The 15,596-nt window shown below is 36.5% G+C and overlaps 1 protein-coding gene across 15 annotated transcripts in view; it reads right to left on the bottom strand.

The window, feature by feature from the left end:
- The window catches only part of MAP2 (microtubule associated protein 2), a 282,560-nt gene that overhangs the window by 213,475 nt on the left and 53,489 nt on the right, over positions 1 to 15,596 (bottom strand). For 14 of the 15 annotated variants that reach the window (XM_047871613.1, XM_047871627.1, XM_047871626.1 and 11 more), the window contains exon 2: positions 421 to 470. The exons of the other annotated variant lie outside the window; for it this stretch is intronic. The gene's annotated coding sequence lies outside the window, so the exon portion shown is untranslated. The remainder of the gene's footprint in view (positions 1 to 420; positions 471 to 15,596) is intronic. 15 annotated transcript variants of the gene reach the window in all.

Consider the following 15,596-nt stretch of genomic DNA (forward strand, 5'->3'; position numbering starts at 1 on the left):
CAGGAAGTGTGGACACCAAACTGTGGGTCTCAAGTGTTTCCCTGCAAATTCAGGAAGCTGACCATTCTTTAAAATGTTAGCCAGCCTTACAAAGAAGTCATTCTTCTGACATATGTATTTATTAAATGAATAAATTAGAATTGGATCTTATTTATTTGATCAAAATTCAGCTAGTAAGACAGGTAAAATAAATGAAACAATACTTGACAATGAAATAAATTATACTAACTATGAAAACAAATGCTGCTGAGGAAAACATGTGTGTTAAGTGCCCCAAGTCTGAAATCATCCATTTCTCACTAACTTTTGGCTTTCAACATCACGCTCTGCAAGAGTTGTTTGACCCAGCTGTCCAAAGGCCCAAGATGCCTCTATTTTATTTCACAGCTTATTCATAATCGATATAAACACATCACCAACCTTAATTCCAGCCAGAAGTCACAAGATACCTTGGATCAGATCAATAAAATCTGAAAGATAAACAGAAAAACATCCTGTAAATTAAATCAACTGAATGATTCAATCTTTTATTTTACTAAGAAAGAAGATGAAGTCAAGTTATTTGGTTCCTTGACCATAAAATGTACTGGCTGACAACACATACGTTTATAATAAGGAGGGTTATGTAGTTATAAAACTTTATTTTCTGGATCTTGTTTAACAAGATGTATTATATGCCCAAATTAGGCCCTATTTTTATGTTCAGCAGTTTTTACGTAAAGCAGAACAATGCTTGTGCTTATGTTCTAAAACATCAACCTCCCCTCAATTTTTTAACCAATTCTGTATTCATAGACTACCATTTCTCATGAAAGATGTTTAATTGAAAATAATAAAACGACTGCATTTGGATCCTTAATCTGGTTTAACAGTCTGCAGATTTTTAGTCCAGTATCAACAATCTGTTAAAAAGCAACAGAAGCCAAATAAGGCAATTCCAGGGGCAAAATATCCATCTTCCCACTCCTGTCTTACACTTTAGTCCTGCCACTGAATTATGCTGAGAAGCACACTATCAAATGGAAGTACCAAGGAAGATACACCAAGGACAAAAGCAAACCCAAAACTTCCGTGCCAAATGTCAGCCTATCTTTTGGAAAGTTAGTCAAGATAATAACTAAAATGACATAGAGTATAACTGTTGACTTGCTGCAGGGAGTGTCTACTGCTAAATCTCCAATTAAAAACAAAAAACAAGTGAGAAGTATATTTGTGAGTTAACTGGTTAGAAGTTAGAATTTGTTCCCCAAGATATTGTTACAAATGGTCATTATTAGACTCCTAGGTTAAATCCAAAAGTAAAATTAACCTTAAATGGTAATTATTTAATGAAAAGATAGTCCAAAGTAATATTCATATACTCTAGGGAGTTCCGTTAGTTAGCTTGGCTACAGTAATCATTTCACTATGTATATCCAAGCATCACGTTATCCACCTTAAGTATATAGTTTTTATTAAAAGATAATATAAAAGAAATACTAATAAACCAAAAAAGTATGATTGGACATGAAATTCCTGATTTTTAATCTCAAGGGTAGGTGCTTAAAAAAAAGTGAACTTTATTTTGCAAGAATGAATTAACAGGTGGATAAATTTCTGAAGATTAAACGATAGGATTTGGGGGCATTTTGAGGGACTTTCAAGATTAATGCCTTTAATAGGTCTACTCCCATTTCAAACACCTGCCTTTATCTTACTTTGATACCAATATTATTATTTTTCTATAAAGCCACCAATTCCCAGGCTGTGTGTCACAGTACCCCAGGGCACCAGTGTAAATTCAGAGACTGATAAATACATTCAATAAATGAAAAACACAGCAACATCCATCAGGCACAACACAAACTACTAACTTGAAGTAAGCCACAGTTTCAATTTTAGATTTTGCTATGTGTGTTTCAAAGATACGATAACTTTGCAAAGTTGGATTTTGATAACGTTTGTAACATAAAAGCAAATACGGCATGAAAACCAATGTGGAATAAGAAATGAGGATGACAACATCCAATCAGACTCCCAGCTTTGAGGGCTGGGCTGTACCCAGCAGGCACACACACACATACCATTGGTAAGTAACTGTGGGTTTCTAAGTATGAAGTAAAAAGACTTTTCTTTCAATGTTTGTGTATTTTTTTTTTTCCAAAAAGCCATTCAGTTGTTAGGGCATACATACTTATGCTAATGAAACAGAACTGTGAAGCATTTCTTTTGGCCTATGGGGTGCCATGAAAAAAATTACTGAGATACCCAGAATGCCACAGAGAAAGTCTGGGACACTCTCCATTAAGCCTAGTTTTGTTTTGTTTTGTTTCTTTTTTGCCCCACAAATTTAAATAAAAAAGAAAGTGGGAGGGATTAAACCAAGAAAAAAAGACTAGTAAAGGAGAGAAAAGGAAAAAGAGAGGAAGGAAAATTTTCCTAAAATAAGAAGAAAAATACTGGGAGAGGAGGAAGGTCAGTGGTTCAACACACCGAGCGACTTTGTATGTGTGGCTGTGTGTGCTATATACGTACACGTGCATGTGTGAGTGTCCTATTGTGTGTGAAAGAGGAGGCTAAAATAGTACACATGAATACCAGAAATGAACGACAAAGAACAAGTAGTGGGCACACTGCATATATGTACATTCTCACCATGTTGATTACCAGCCATCATTCCCTAAGAAAATGTGGCTCCTTCGTTGTCTGGAGCCAAGAGAGACTACATAGATCTGCACATTCATTTATGTGCTGTCCTAAGCCTCGATGTACGATTTGGCCATAGCTACTGCTTGCTAAGACTTCTTTAACATACTAGATCAAGATCCTGATATCTTTAATATTCTTTTAAATAAGTTGGATTTTATCCTTTCTACATATATGTTTTCATAGTAAAAACAGAATGATATTTATAGAGCTTTTCAGAAGTCAGGCTTTATGGAATATGAACCTGGCTATTTATGTATTCCATACATGGGGAGAAATTCTAACTTGCCACGGCCACTACCTCCCCACCCCAACCCAGCTCTGCCTCCAAAAAATTCTAGTTTATTTTCTTTTCAATATAGCATGAGTCAAATACAAACTTTATTTAAAATATTAATTCTGGGGTGCCTGGGTGGCTCTTGATTTCGGCTCAGGTCCCAAAGTCATTGGATCAAGCCCCAGGTCAGGCTCCATGCTGAGCGTGGAGTCCGCTTAATTTTCTCTCTCTTGCTCCCTGTGTCCTTCTCCCCCACTCATGCTCTCATGCTCTCTCTCTCAAAAAAAAAATAATAATAATAATAATAATGCTATTTTAGCTATGCAAATCTTATATTTGAACCCTTTGGCTTAGCACAGTGTTTAGCACCCAGGAGAATGTAAATAAATATTTGTCAAATGAATGAGGGTGCTTGGTGTTGTGCTTTTCTGATGCTTTGCCAAATTTCAATAGTTGAAAATTCCCCTTTGGGCAGAAATAAGAAAAAAAAAAATTTCATCCTGTCCCACCTGACTTGCATCAAAAAAATTTAATGGAGACAAAGTTCTGAGGAAGAAGGGGTGGACAGTCTTGACCTGGTGGACTTATGTTCACTTGGGCTCTTAGGATTTTTGTTTGTTTGCTTGCTTTTCTTATCTTAAGGAGGCTCTTCCATTTGCAGTGCCAAGCAAGAGCAGCTGCTTTCTAAATAACAAGTCTCTAGACCGTTTTTTTTTTTTCTTTCATTCAACCCAGTTATTGAGCAAATAGGCACAGAATAGTGAAGATTTATGTTGCCCTAAGGCTCAGCCTTCACTGTGAACATCTGCCATTTCAAACACACAGGTCAAGACTCAGTGTAGTATTGCACTAAACAATGCCCTAAGCAGAACTCAAATGAAATTCTTTTCAATAGGATTCTGCATCTGCTTCCAGGCAGCTTAACTTATCAGCATATAAAAGCACCACTTCTCCATCCTCTTGCTCCACAACAAAAAGGTAGGGGAAATGTCAGAAAATAATCTTGAGAGTTAACTGCTACAGCTTGTTTCCCTGCTCTCTTTTCCAATAAGAAATGATCTCACGCCTACATTTTATAAATCATATTGTAATGATGAAATCAGATTATAAACTCTGTATCAAGCTGAAGTTTGCTTGTTTATACCTCACAAGAAATAAAAATGGAAAACAGCAGACATATTTTAACTATTAGATTACCCAGGTCCGTTGTGAATTGAAAACCCACCTTTCACACTTGCTGTGCTTTTCCCTTAGAGTTACACATGAATCTCAGTTTACAGAAACTGTTGTTGATTAGTAGAAAAGTTACTGCTTGAGCATCAATTTACAGATACAAACGTAGGAAAGACTGCAGTTGCAAGACAAATTAAAAATCAATTCTGTTAAAAAAAATTAATTGAAGTGCTTTTTAATTGTTTATAATCTTTAGTTTTTAAAATATAGAACAGTTCTGTGGGGTATTTTTTTAATAGCCTTGTTTAATATTTCAGAGATCTAAAGTTCTTTACCATCAAAGAGCTTAGTGAGAATGCGGTGGGATGGGGGTGGTTATGAAAAGCCAAAAGCCAAAAGCTATGATACTAAACAGAATATGCTTGCTGTCACAAAGAAATACCAGCAAAGAGCTACAGGAGATCAAAGAAGAGGAAATAAAAAACACAACGAAATCCTATTATATAGATAAGGATTCACAGAGGACAGGCATTTGAGTTGGGCCTTGAAGGAGGTAAAGGATTTTGATAAGCAGAGATGGAATGGGAAGGAGACCCACTCAGATTAATGGACTCAGCAGAAACAAAGTAATGAAAGAAGCTAACCCCAGGGGCTGTCTGTACAAACACCTGCAAGCCTACCTGACTGGAATATAACACATAAGAAAAACACTAATTGGGTGAAAGGCTAGGTTGGGTCTGTATAGGGTAATAACCTTGAATGACAAGCTGACGAGGCTACATAATTAAATATATTTAATTTTGTATGCTAAAGTGAACCACTGAAGGTTTTAAATTCAAGAATGGCATAATTAGGTAACTGAATCTGGCAACACTGTATAGATTGGATCAGAGATGAGATGAGATTAAAGAGTCAACCACTTAGATGACTCCTTCCAAAGTCCAAGTGAATGATAAGGAAGAGTCAACTCAGGTAGAGATAGTGTCAGTGCAAAGGAGGAAGAATACCCTAACTACTGCATAGCAAGTATCTTAGCTCAGGCTGCCAGAACAAAATGCCATAGATGAGGAGACTTAAACAACAGAAATGCATTTCCTCACAGTTCTGGAGCCTGGAAGTCTGACATCAGGGTACCAGCTTGATCAGTTTCTGGTAAAAGCCCATATCCTGGCTTGTATACAGCCACCTTCTCACTGTGCCCTTACATAGCCACTCTCAAATTAGGGCCTCATTTTATAGACCTTATTTAATACTAGCTACCTCCCCAAAGTCCTATCTCTAAATACAGTCACTTTGGGGGTTAGGGCTTCAATGTAGGAGCTTTGAGGGGATGCAATTCAGTCCATAGTGCTGTGTGTAAGTCACGGAACTTAGGAATCGGTTGGATATGAAAGGCGCAGGACAGAGAAAAGGTGCCGAACGAATTCTGAGGGTTTGAGACAGACTCTCAGAAAGATGGTGCCATTCTTAGAAACGGGTAAGGCTGAAAGAAGATCAAGGCGCTGAGCAAGAGTAGAGGGCGAGGGGCTTTTGTAGACACATTAAGTTTGAGTTTCTGGCAGGATAATCAAGGGAAGGTATTTTATCAGACAACTGACCTATTCGTGGAGAGTATGATTCATGTGATATGCAAAAAGAATGAAGTCTTACTTAACACTAAAAACAGAACAAAAAGGAATGAAAACTATGGTGATATAATTAGGCTAAAACATATCAATATAAAATCAGAAGTATATGTGTATGATCCAAACCATAGAGTTAGGTAATCTAGCCAGCCCACATTATTGTATATTTAGTCACCATCTTGATAGGTAGATATAACATTAATAAAGTACTGGCCACATGCATACCCATATTGTTCTTAATGAATGATGCTGTAGCCTGCCTACCCAGACTGTGGGCTGCTCTGGGTCAGTGACCCAGCAAATCCATGTTTGTATCTCAAGCACTTAATGTGGTGTATGGCATAAAGTCAGGGATCTATCTATAAATGTGGAATGAGTCACTCCCCGGAAAAACAGGCTGAGTCATGGACACTCCAACTAATTTCACCTCTAGACTTTATATTATTCATATAAAATAACACTGTAGGAAGCCAGGCACTAGGTATGGCTCTTAATGGAATGTTCTGTACTCTGACATGTTTGCTGCAGCTGCTATAATAATGATGGCAAATACAGGGTAAGACTACAGAGGGCCAGCTACGTGTGTCTAAGTCACTCATCTACTGTCACAACACAGAAAAAAGAATGACTGGGTGTTAGGACAACTGGATAATAAGAGCTCACTTAAAGTGAAGCACTTTCAAACACCTCAGTCATGGAATTTGTTTTCCAAAACTATTGTACTGTTTCTAATACACAACAACAGCAATAGTAAGAAATGATCATTAAGTGTCTACATAACTCAGACATTGTACAAAAATATGTCACACACATTATTCACTTCACCCTTACAAAACCAAATACAGCAGATACTATTATTATATATTAGTTTCCCAGGAGAAAACTAAGCTCATAAAGATTAAATATCCAGTACCTATAAATAAAGATCACTAAGTAATTGACACTACACAAACATCATTTATTAAGGCAAAGAAATAACAATAGAAGTCAGAGACAAGATGGGGCACCTGGGTGGCTCAGTTGGTTGAGTATCTGACCTCGGCTCAGGTCATTCATTATCTCACAGTGGTGAGTTCGAGCCCCATGTCAGGCTCTGTGCTTACAGCTCATAGCCCGGAGCTTGATTCAGATTCTCATTCTCTCATTCTCTCTCTCTCTCTCTCTCTCTCTCTCTCTGCCCCTCTCCCACTTGCTCTGTCTCACAAAAATAAATAAAAGCATTAAAAAAAAAGAGACAAGGTGAAATACATACATACATTTGGGTGTATGGCCTGTGTATATTTATATATACATATATTCTTTAATCTCTTATTTTAAGTTAGAATTCTTTTTTTTTTAATTTTTTTTAACGTTTATTTATTTTTGAGACAGAGAGAGGGGAGGGGCAGAGAGAGTGGGAGACACAGAATCTGAAACAGGCTGCAGGCTCTGAGCGGTCAGCACAGAGCCCGACGCGGGGCTCGAACTCACGGCCGTGAGATCATGACCTGAGCCAAAGTCAGATGCTTAACCGACCAAGCCACCCAGGTGCCCCTTAAGTTAGAATTCTGATGGTTCTTTCCAACTGCGTGATTCCTTAAGGAATTCTGGCATATTCAAATTCAGGCAGAAACAGTGACTGTAAGCATGCTCTAAAAAAAAAAAAAAAAAAAAAAAGACAAATTTTGGAAATAGAGCCTGGTCTCCTGTAGTTCTCTCTACAAGTATTTTCAGTGGGACAAATATTTGGAAGATGGCAGTATTTATTTTTTAAGAAATATTTTGCTGACCTTACCTTATAGGTCTATAGGAAAAAGATCTAACATATTTTCATCCAAGAGCTTTTCATTTTTTTTCTTCTTTATAATTTTTCTTTTATTAATGTTAGGCATATAAATAGTTTAAGAAGTTAACTGTTATATTTAAGGCTTATGATGAAACACAGCAGTAGGGAACATGAGTTATTTGAGAGTTGGAAGGTATCTGAATGATGCTGTATTTATTTAGGTAGTAAGGTGGTACACTGACTGGAAGGAGGATAGAATCTGCAAAAGCCAATAAGCTCACTTTTTTTCAGTATGAAAAACCTATCGGTTCACTCAAACCATTAGTCGTTAAAATCCAAGGTCTCCTTTAAAATGGTTTTATAGTAAAGTGAATGCATTATTAATTATTTGTCCAAAATCTATAGTGAAGAATCTTGACACTAATACTTGGATTTACAGCGGAGATTTGGAAAGATGTGGGAAACATACGAGACACTCATCAAGAAGGAGAAATGTTGCTTGTGTCTAACATCACGATATTTTTTAAGATTGTCACAACCCTGATTTTCTCTAATTCAGAAAGCACACATTCTCCTAGGCCTACCAACAGGTCATTTTGTCATCTCAGTGAAACTTGGATTTCAAAGGAATGTGCAGCTATAGGCAATCCTTAAACAATAAAGTAAATCTGTTGCCCAAAGCTCTCATTTCCTGAAAACTCTAGTACGGCACTAACAAGCCAAATTGGAGCATTCCACACATTACTGAACCTACATCTCTGAGTCACAGGCTTTCTCCTGGGTGAATCCAGTTATACTTAACTCCTACATATGTTGTTATTATAACTCATTTCCAACATAATTTAATTAATTTAATAAAGAATCGCAAATACCCAAACGAGGTATAAAAGGATTGACTTCAGAACTATTATTATAAAGAACATTTTCATCCATTTGAATATTCTTATTCCATTTCATATTACATACAAAGGACTAGAAAAAAGTCTAGAATTTATACATAAATTTATACTTTTTTTCTAGAAAAAAGTCTAGAATTTATACATAATAATGGAAAATCCTATATATGGAAGAAATGTAACAGCAGCAAAAAGTTAGGGTTTCCTATAAGTCTAAAAGCATTAATGTTGGAAACAGATCTGCTGTTACCAATGTTAAATATTAAGTACTTTCTCAGACTCTTGCCATCCCTCAACTGAACAAATCAGGGGCTAAAGCTTTAATTTCCCGCAAAGTAGCACTGAAGCAAAAAGCATTATAGTGGAACGAAAGTAAATTAGCAATACATATTTTCCCTGTATGTCACACGCCGGCACTCCTATACTAATAATTTCCCAAACCATTTATTGAAAGCTATAAAGGACCTATTACAAATGGTGGTTAAATTCCTAACCTGGCCTGTTTAATTCTTAGTAAAACCAAATAGTGCTGCCTCGCTAAATAGAATGTTTATAGCCTGACAGTGTTCCAAGATACAACTTCGTCATTATTTTCTGTAAGGATATTTTCCCAAGCAAATGGAATACACTTGGGAGTTAGTTATTCACTCTTTTAACTAATAATTTTTGAATACTGCTTCATGGCAGCCATTTCTTGGGACTGGTATATGTTGGTGGCCAATAAGTTATCAACAAGATTCCTGCCCCTTTGGAGCTTCCATTCCTCTAACAGAACACAAATACATAAGATTGTGGTCATTTCTATAAAGAAAACAAAGCAGGGTAAGCAATGGTAGTTGGGAGCCTTCTCTACCGCCCAATTTCAGCAGCTGATAGATACAAGCTGAAATGGCATGATCACGGCCAGAAAGCTAGACCCTCACCCGCTGCCTTTTCAGAGGGGAATATTTCAACCAGCAGATAGATCCCTGGCTTACAACTGTCCTCAAGTTTGAAAGTGCAAATGTAACATGTTCATGTGCATTCTCAAAATGCACCCAAGATGCAGTTTGTGAACTAGCGTGGGGTTTTAGTAGTCGTATCAGTGCGAACACTAAAAACTATCACTTTACATCTAGAGACTTTAAGTTTTTCCACATATACAGTGTTGCTTAATTCTGTAAACTAAGATACCTCTGTTGACCTAGATTTAGTTGGTCCTGGCTCATTATACCTGCTTCCCAATGAAAGGCAATCTCTAGTAACCGGCTATCCACAACCGTTAGTTTACCAAAGTGTCAAATGTCAAGCGAGAAAGAAAATAATCCAGAGACCGAGGAAAACAAATGACCTAGGTTTTGATACACTCATGTGCTGAAGTATTTCCAAATAATAACATGTGTTTCATGTTTCCAAACTTTTAACATAAAAAAAAAAATATGTTGGAGAAGGTAGGTTCTATAATCCATCCATAATGAATGAACTCTTCTTGCTTGGGCCGGGCACAAAATTACTTACAATACACTAGTAAAAGTTCCCCTTGGTACAGACATTTTCAACCAGTTAGCAGAGAGGGAAATAAACTTTGACAGCAGTCAGGCAACACTAACATGCTGCCCCATGTGACTCATATGAAGACAGCCAGCAGTAGCGTGTACAGCCGGTCCCCTTGTCACTTCCTGGAGCACTCAGTATTTGATGGACCCAGTGCCACAGCACTGGAACTGAATATACTCTTTAGCAGTAAAGAAAGTCAACAGGCCTCTCCCTGCCGGTAATAAGGAACCCAATTACCAACTTCTGTTGTGTGTTATGTCACGGCTGCAGTCGTACTGCAAAATTGCTATTGTGTTTCCATCTGCCAGTTTCAGTGTGCTTCTGGGAACCGAGCTAGAAGATTTAAGTTCTTTCACAGAATTTTTCTTTTTTAACTAGAGCTTACAGCTGATCGAAGAGGCATTATTTTCTAGCCAATCCCAAATCAAGAAGGCCAAGGTGCTAAAAAGGCAGAGTAAAAACAAAATGAGTATTTCCTGACTTGGAATAACTCATTCCCAAGCAAACTTGTTGAGAAAGGTAAGATTCGGTATAAGGATGCATTAAAGAAACCGCCTTGACTTCCTGGTGGTATGCTATAAACTACTGACCACACGTCAGTAAATGTTCACTGCTGTAAGAAGGCAAACTGAGTTTCCAACTGAACTCAGGGGAAGTCATTTTACTGTTCTAACAGTCAACTCGAATGGCTCCCACAAGAGTTAAAATTTTTTTTTTCAAATGCAAATGATTTTTTCTTTATATCATCCTTAGGAAGATTAGAGGGTATAAGGGACCTTACCCATATATTTGAAAAATAGAATCAAGCTTCAAGAGATTAAGGAGATGTCCTAAAGTCATCTAAATTATCAGAAACACAATGAGGTCCAGAGCCAAATTTCCTGGTGGGATGATAACCTGCGTGAAGCTATAAGGGAACTGGCAGAAAATGCTGCATAATCAATCTTCTGGAAGACTCTGAGGCCCCTACAAAAATCTCTCCCAGCTGTCAACCACCTTTCCAGACTCCACGCATTCTATGTAATCCCTCCCAGGATGAAAGGACGGATAGAAGTAAATGGTGTGTGCTCTCTTACAGCAAAACATGCTGATGTGACTTGGAAATTTTTCAAAAGATTACTACAAACTCTGGCATTGCCCAAAAGGCAAATTGAACAATGAATTATGACATTTTGGCCTCAAATTTGAAAATGCATTTTCTTCTTGTATATAAACAAGAACCATAATAGACTGGATCACCAAAGTAAAATAAGTAATTTCAAGAACAACTTTTTTTCAACAAAGGGTAAATGTGCCACTGAATTTTGGTACAAGTACTAGTAATGAAATCAACACTAAAACAAGGAACCCATTTCAATGCTGTTATTTTTCTCTTCTTTTATATTTATCTCATTTTTTTGTATTAAGTTTTCTTTAATGAATATGCATCATATCCAGTAACAAAAAAATAGAAGAAAAAATAATTTTTAGAAAATATTTTTTCTGTGGTCACAGTACAAAATTTCTACTTTAAGAAAAACATTCTAAAAACAAAATTTCAGGTCATGTTTGCAGTCATTAGTGTGTAATAAAGAATTTAGATTGTCCTTAGTTGAATCTAAGTGTTTAATGAAGTGTCCTTGCATCCTGCCATTTTTTTTTTTTAACCAATTAGTGTTTAAATATATGTATGAGCCTCAGTTTTCTCATCTTTGGAATGGAGATAAGAATACTATTTCCCAGATTTCTTTGAGGATTACATAGATATTACGTATTCAGAGTATATCACAAAATTTGGCATATAGTGAGTTTTTTCACTCTATAACATGCGTGTGCAAATCTGCTTAGGTTTTAAGACTGATGTATATCTTGCCAATAATATATTAATCTGTACACATATTACCACATGTGCCAAATAGGAAAGGGTTCACCTAGTTTTTAATGAGGCAAACTCTGATAGGCTACTGGACACTGACACTGAAGTGATTGAAGCTGACATTGGATTTCTGATGGTGATATTATTTTACTTAATATAAGCCTTAACTACCCATGATTATTACTGACACATTCACTTACACAAATATTTTTATGTTGTCTACACTATGCAGGGTTGGGTGCTATGTGATCTAAGCAACACAAGGCAAGCATACCTATACTCCATTTTCAGAGAGTTACAATTTAATAATAGAGCTAAGACACATGACCCATCCTTATGATGGAACTACAGATATTAGTTTTTAAGTATGAATAGACAAGGTGTCAAGACTGATTCCACTGTTTTCTTTGAGACAAATCATTCAGCCCCAGCTTTTCCTATGTGTTTCTTCCTAAGACACTTCATTTAAATACAGTTAAATGAGTTTATTCAGATGCATAAGAACATACTATTTTGAAAAAAAATGAGATTCATGTATACTTCAATCCAGAAAAAAATCTACAATACCATAAACTCCACATGAATAAGAAATTCATGCAAACTAGCTGTCCCTTAATTTATATTATACTGTGAGCTAGTAAATACTTAATAACAGAGGATAGGTTTAGAACAAAAACATATCCAGATTATATGTTCTGAATAAATATCCACCATATACTTTCCTTCATTTTTCAAAATTTAAGATGACCTGGCTTCATAGTTAAGGGATCTATGTGAGGAATTTTCATGTATACATATGTTTCATGTACAGTATATGTATGTATATTTTCATGTATACATATATGTATCTCTTCTTCTGGAGCTGAATTCACCTTTCTGGGGAAGAACCGATTTTATACACTTTAGATGGGGCTGACACAGAAACCGAACCCACCCCAGCCTCTGTCATAGGACACTATAGCTCAATTTATGGACTCTCCTTCCTAGACACCTTAACTGGTTGAGAGGTTCCCCACTCTCTGGCAAATTCCCTAAACTATTTCAAGGAACCACTTAATTTCATAACTTGAAAATTAATCACCAAATGCTAGGATATTAAATATTAATGTTAATTTTATTCATTACAGAATGCTTTATTAATTGCTTCTCGAATAAAACTGCTTAAAGTGAAAACAAGTCGATAAAACTGTGTGACCGGGTAAATGCTACACACTTCTTTACAAAGTTGTCTCAAACCCTGGCATAGTCCACACAGCCTATTGAATTTCACCCCATGTAGTTACAGTGAGGGCGTCCAATTGAAATATGAGCAGCTCCTTCAAATTTAATACATAACCCATGATGTCAATTTCAAAAATTTACATTTGCATATTAAATCTGGAAAAGAAATGGGAAACAAGTGAACAAAGTAAATAGGCAGAACTTTATAGTGAATGGAAGACAGCAGGCCCTACACGTTGGTACTTAAATAATGTAGGATGAACACCAGCAAAAACTAAATTATTTACATGAGTCTGCCCAACATACATTTGGAAAGTAGACTATTCGGGAAAAGAGTCTAAGTAGAAGTGATGTGCTACGTGTTCACAAGAGTTTCTAACTGTTCATATTTCATATTCTTCTCAAATGAGGTGTTGCAAATTGTACTTCAAATACCCAGAAACTTTTTGAAGTCTTGGCAGTACTAGTAGTTAGATACTACTGTAGTTAGATAAATAAGCTAATACTCACTGATATTTTATATTAAACAGACACACATACATATACGTATACATATTAACTCACATGGTCTTCTTAATAAGCTTAAAAGGCAGATAATATAATGGCCACCCCCTTCTAGAGATAAGGATATTAGGCACTAAAGGTCACAGGTAAGGAGCGCGATCTGGGTTTGACTCTGTGCTGCTTGATGTCGGAAACCAGGTTCCTAACCTAACTATAACTGACACCCTTCCCTTCACAGGTAATTGTAGCAATAAGAACATGTTTGCTATGATTTTTTTTTTCATTTTCATCTCCCACACCTAACTGATCCAAACCACGCTCTATAAACCTTTAGCCTGACTTGGTACTTCTCTAATGCAATAGAACTAGACTAATCCAGCACTACTTTTAATGTCAGAACCGTCAGCATAGAGGGAGGGGGCCAGGAGGAAAGAGAGGTCAGAGGAAGCGAAGGAAACATACAAAGAGACAGAGACAGATTTAAATATCCATTTAAACCCACTGTGCTCTGGTTACAGAATAATCTAACACTATTCCACCTCCTCCTCCACTACCTGCAATAGTAAAGGGTTTTAGGCACATGCATGTGCCTAACATGCATGTGCCTAAACAATAGAAAGAAAAAAAAAACCTGTGTTTAACTTTGTATTCCATATTTATTTTAACTAAATTTTTTGAAGATAAAGCCATCCTTATACATTACAGTTCGGTTCTTTCATATTTAGTTGCTCTGGTTGTCCCTTTTACAATATAACTTTTTATTTTTAAATAACTTAGGCCTCACCAGAAGTTGTAGAAGAGGCTCAGATTATTGTGTACCTTTCACCTGGCTTCCCCCAATTCCACCCTTCATTTTTTTTTTTGTTTTTCTTTTTGCATGAGAGAAAGCAAATGGACTGCTTTACTTCCAAATCTACCATCTGAAAGCAGGGAAAATAATACTTGTGCAGAAAGCACACCACTGGCCTGCAAGGTGGCTTCACTGCAGGACTCTTGAAGAAGCTTTGAGCAGACGTAGTGAAACCCTGGCCTCGAATGTTAAACCTATTGGCAAACTGCCCTTGCACAGTATGGTCTTCGTCATGGGTGCCAACAAGACTTGGCCTCATTTAAAAAGAAAAATAGCTCAGCCGATCTTTGTGGCAAAGTTTTTGAACACTTAACTGAATTCAATTAAGACGGGAAAAAGGATTTGCCCTAATACATGCAGAATAAAAAATCTTTGTTTTTATTTTTTTCCTCTAGAGAGCTCACTCTTCTCAAATGAGAAAGGACATCTCGTTTAGTATAAAAAAGATGAACTGTAATAAAGAAAACTTAAAAGACTTTGCATCATAACAGATTACATTCAAGAGCAATATTTAGGGGACAGGTTAAGGGAACAGCTGGTACAATTAAGGCCTGAATGTGCAGTCTGTGGTTGAAAAGAAACTGAAGAGCATTTAATCATATGGACATTGTGTATTTGTCAAGAAATGAAACCTCCAATGTTGCTTTTCCCAGACTAAGGTTAGTGAAAAATCTCTGAGACTGTTTTTATTACTTTGGGCCCTCAGCCCAGTTTTAATCACCGTTAGGGAAACAGGGAAATGGGGCTCTGACCAGGATAGTATGTTTCACTTTCAAGATAGCTCGTGGAAATACAGCAATATACTTCCAAAATTATGGCCTGAATTATATGTATAAGAGAATTAAAAAAAAGAAAAAAACATCGTGGGAGGATAGCAGTTTGGCTATTTTACTTTCCTCTGTAAATGAGACTCTTTCTTCAGCATCCGTTTACTGAGATGCTTAATTCCAAAGTAAGAGAAACAATCTTAAGTCAGAGGTCAATGGATCTTATTCCTAACTGACTGTTACCACTTTTAGGTGGACAGGACTCTTATTTCCAAAATTAAGATCTATCGTTATGTTCTTGGAGAAGGCCTCAGCTTAAAATTTGTACCAGTTTGTAAAGTATTTTCTAAATGTTTGTTTCTTCTGGAGGCTTTTTCCTCTGTCTTGGAAGGTAAGAAACTTGCTTTTTGAGATGAGAAGTTCTCACTAGAATAAAATACAT

Source organism: Prionailurus viverrinus, chromosome C1 (assembly GCF_022837055.1).
Source record: "Prionailurus viverrinus isolate Anna chromosome C1, UM_Priviv_1.0, whole genome shotgun sequence".
Lineage (NCBI taxonomy): Eukaryota > Metazoa > Chordata > Mammalia > Carnivora > Felidae > Prionailurus > Prionailurus viverrinus.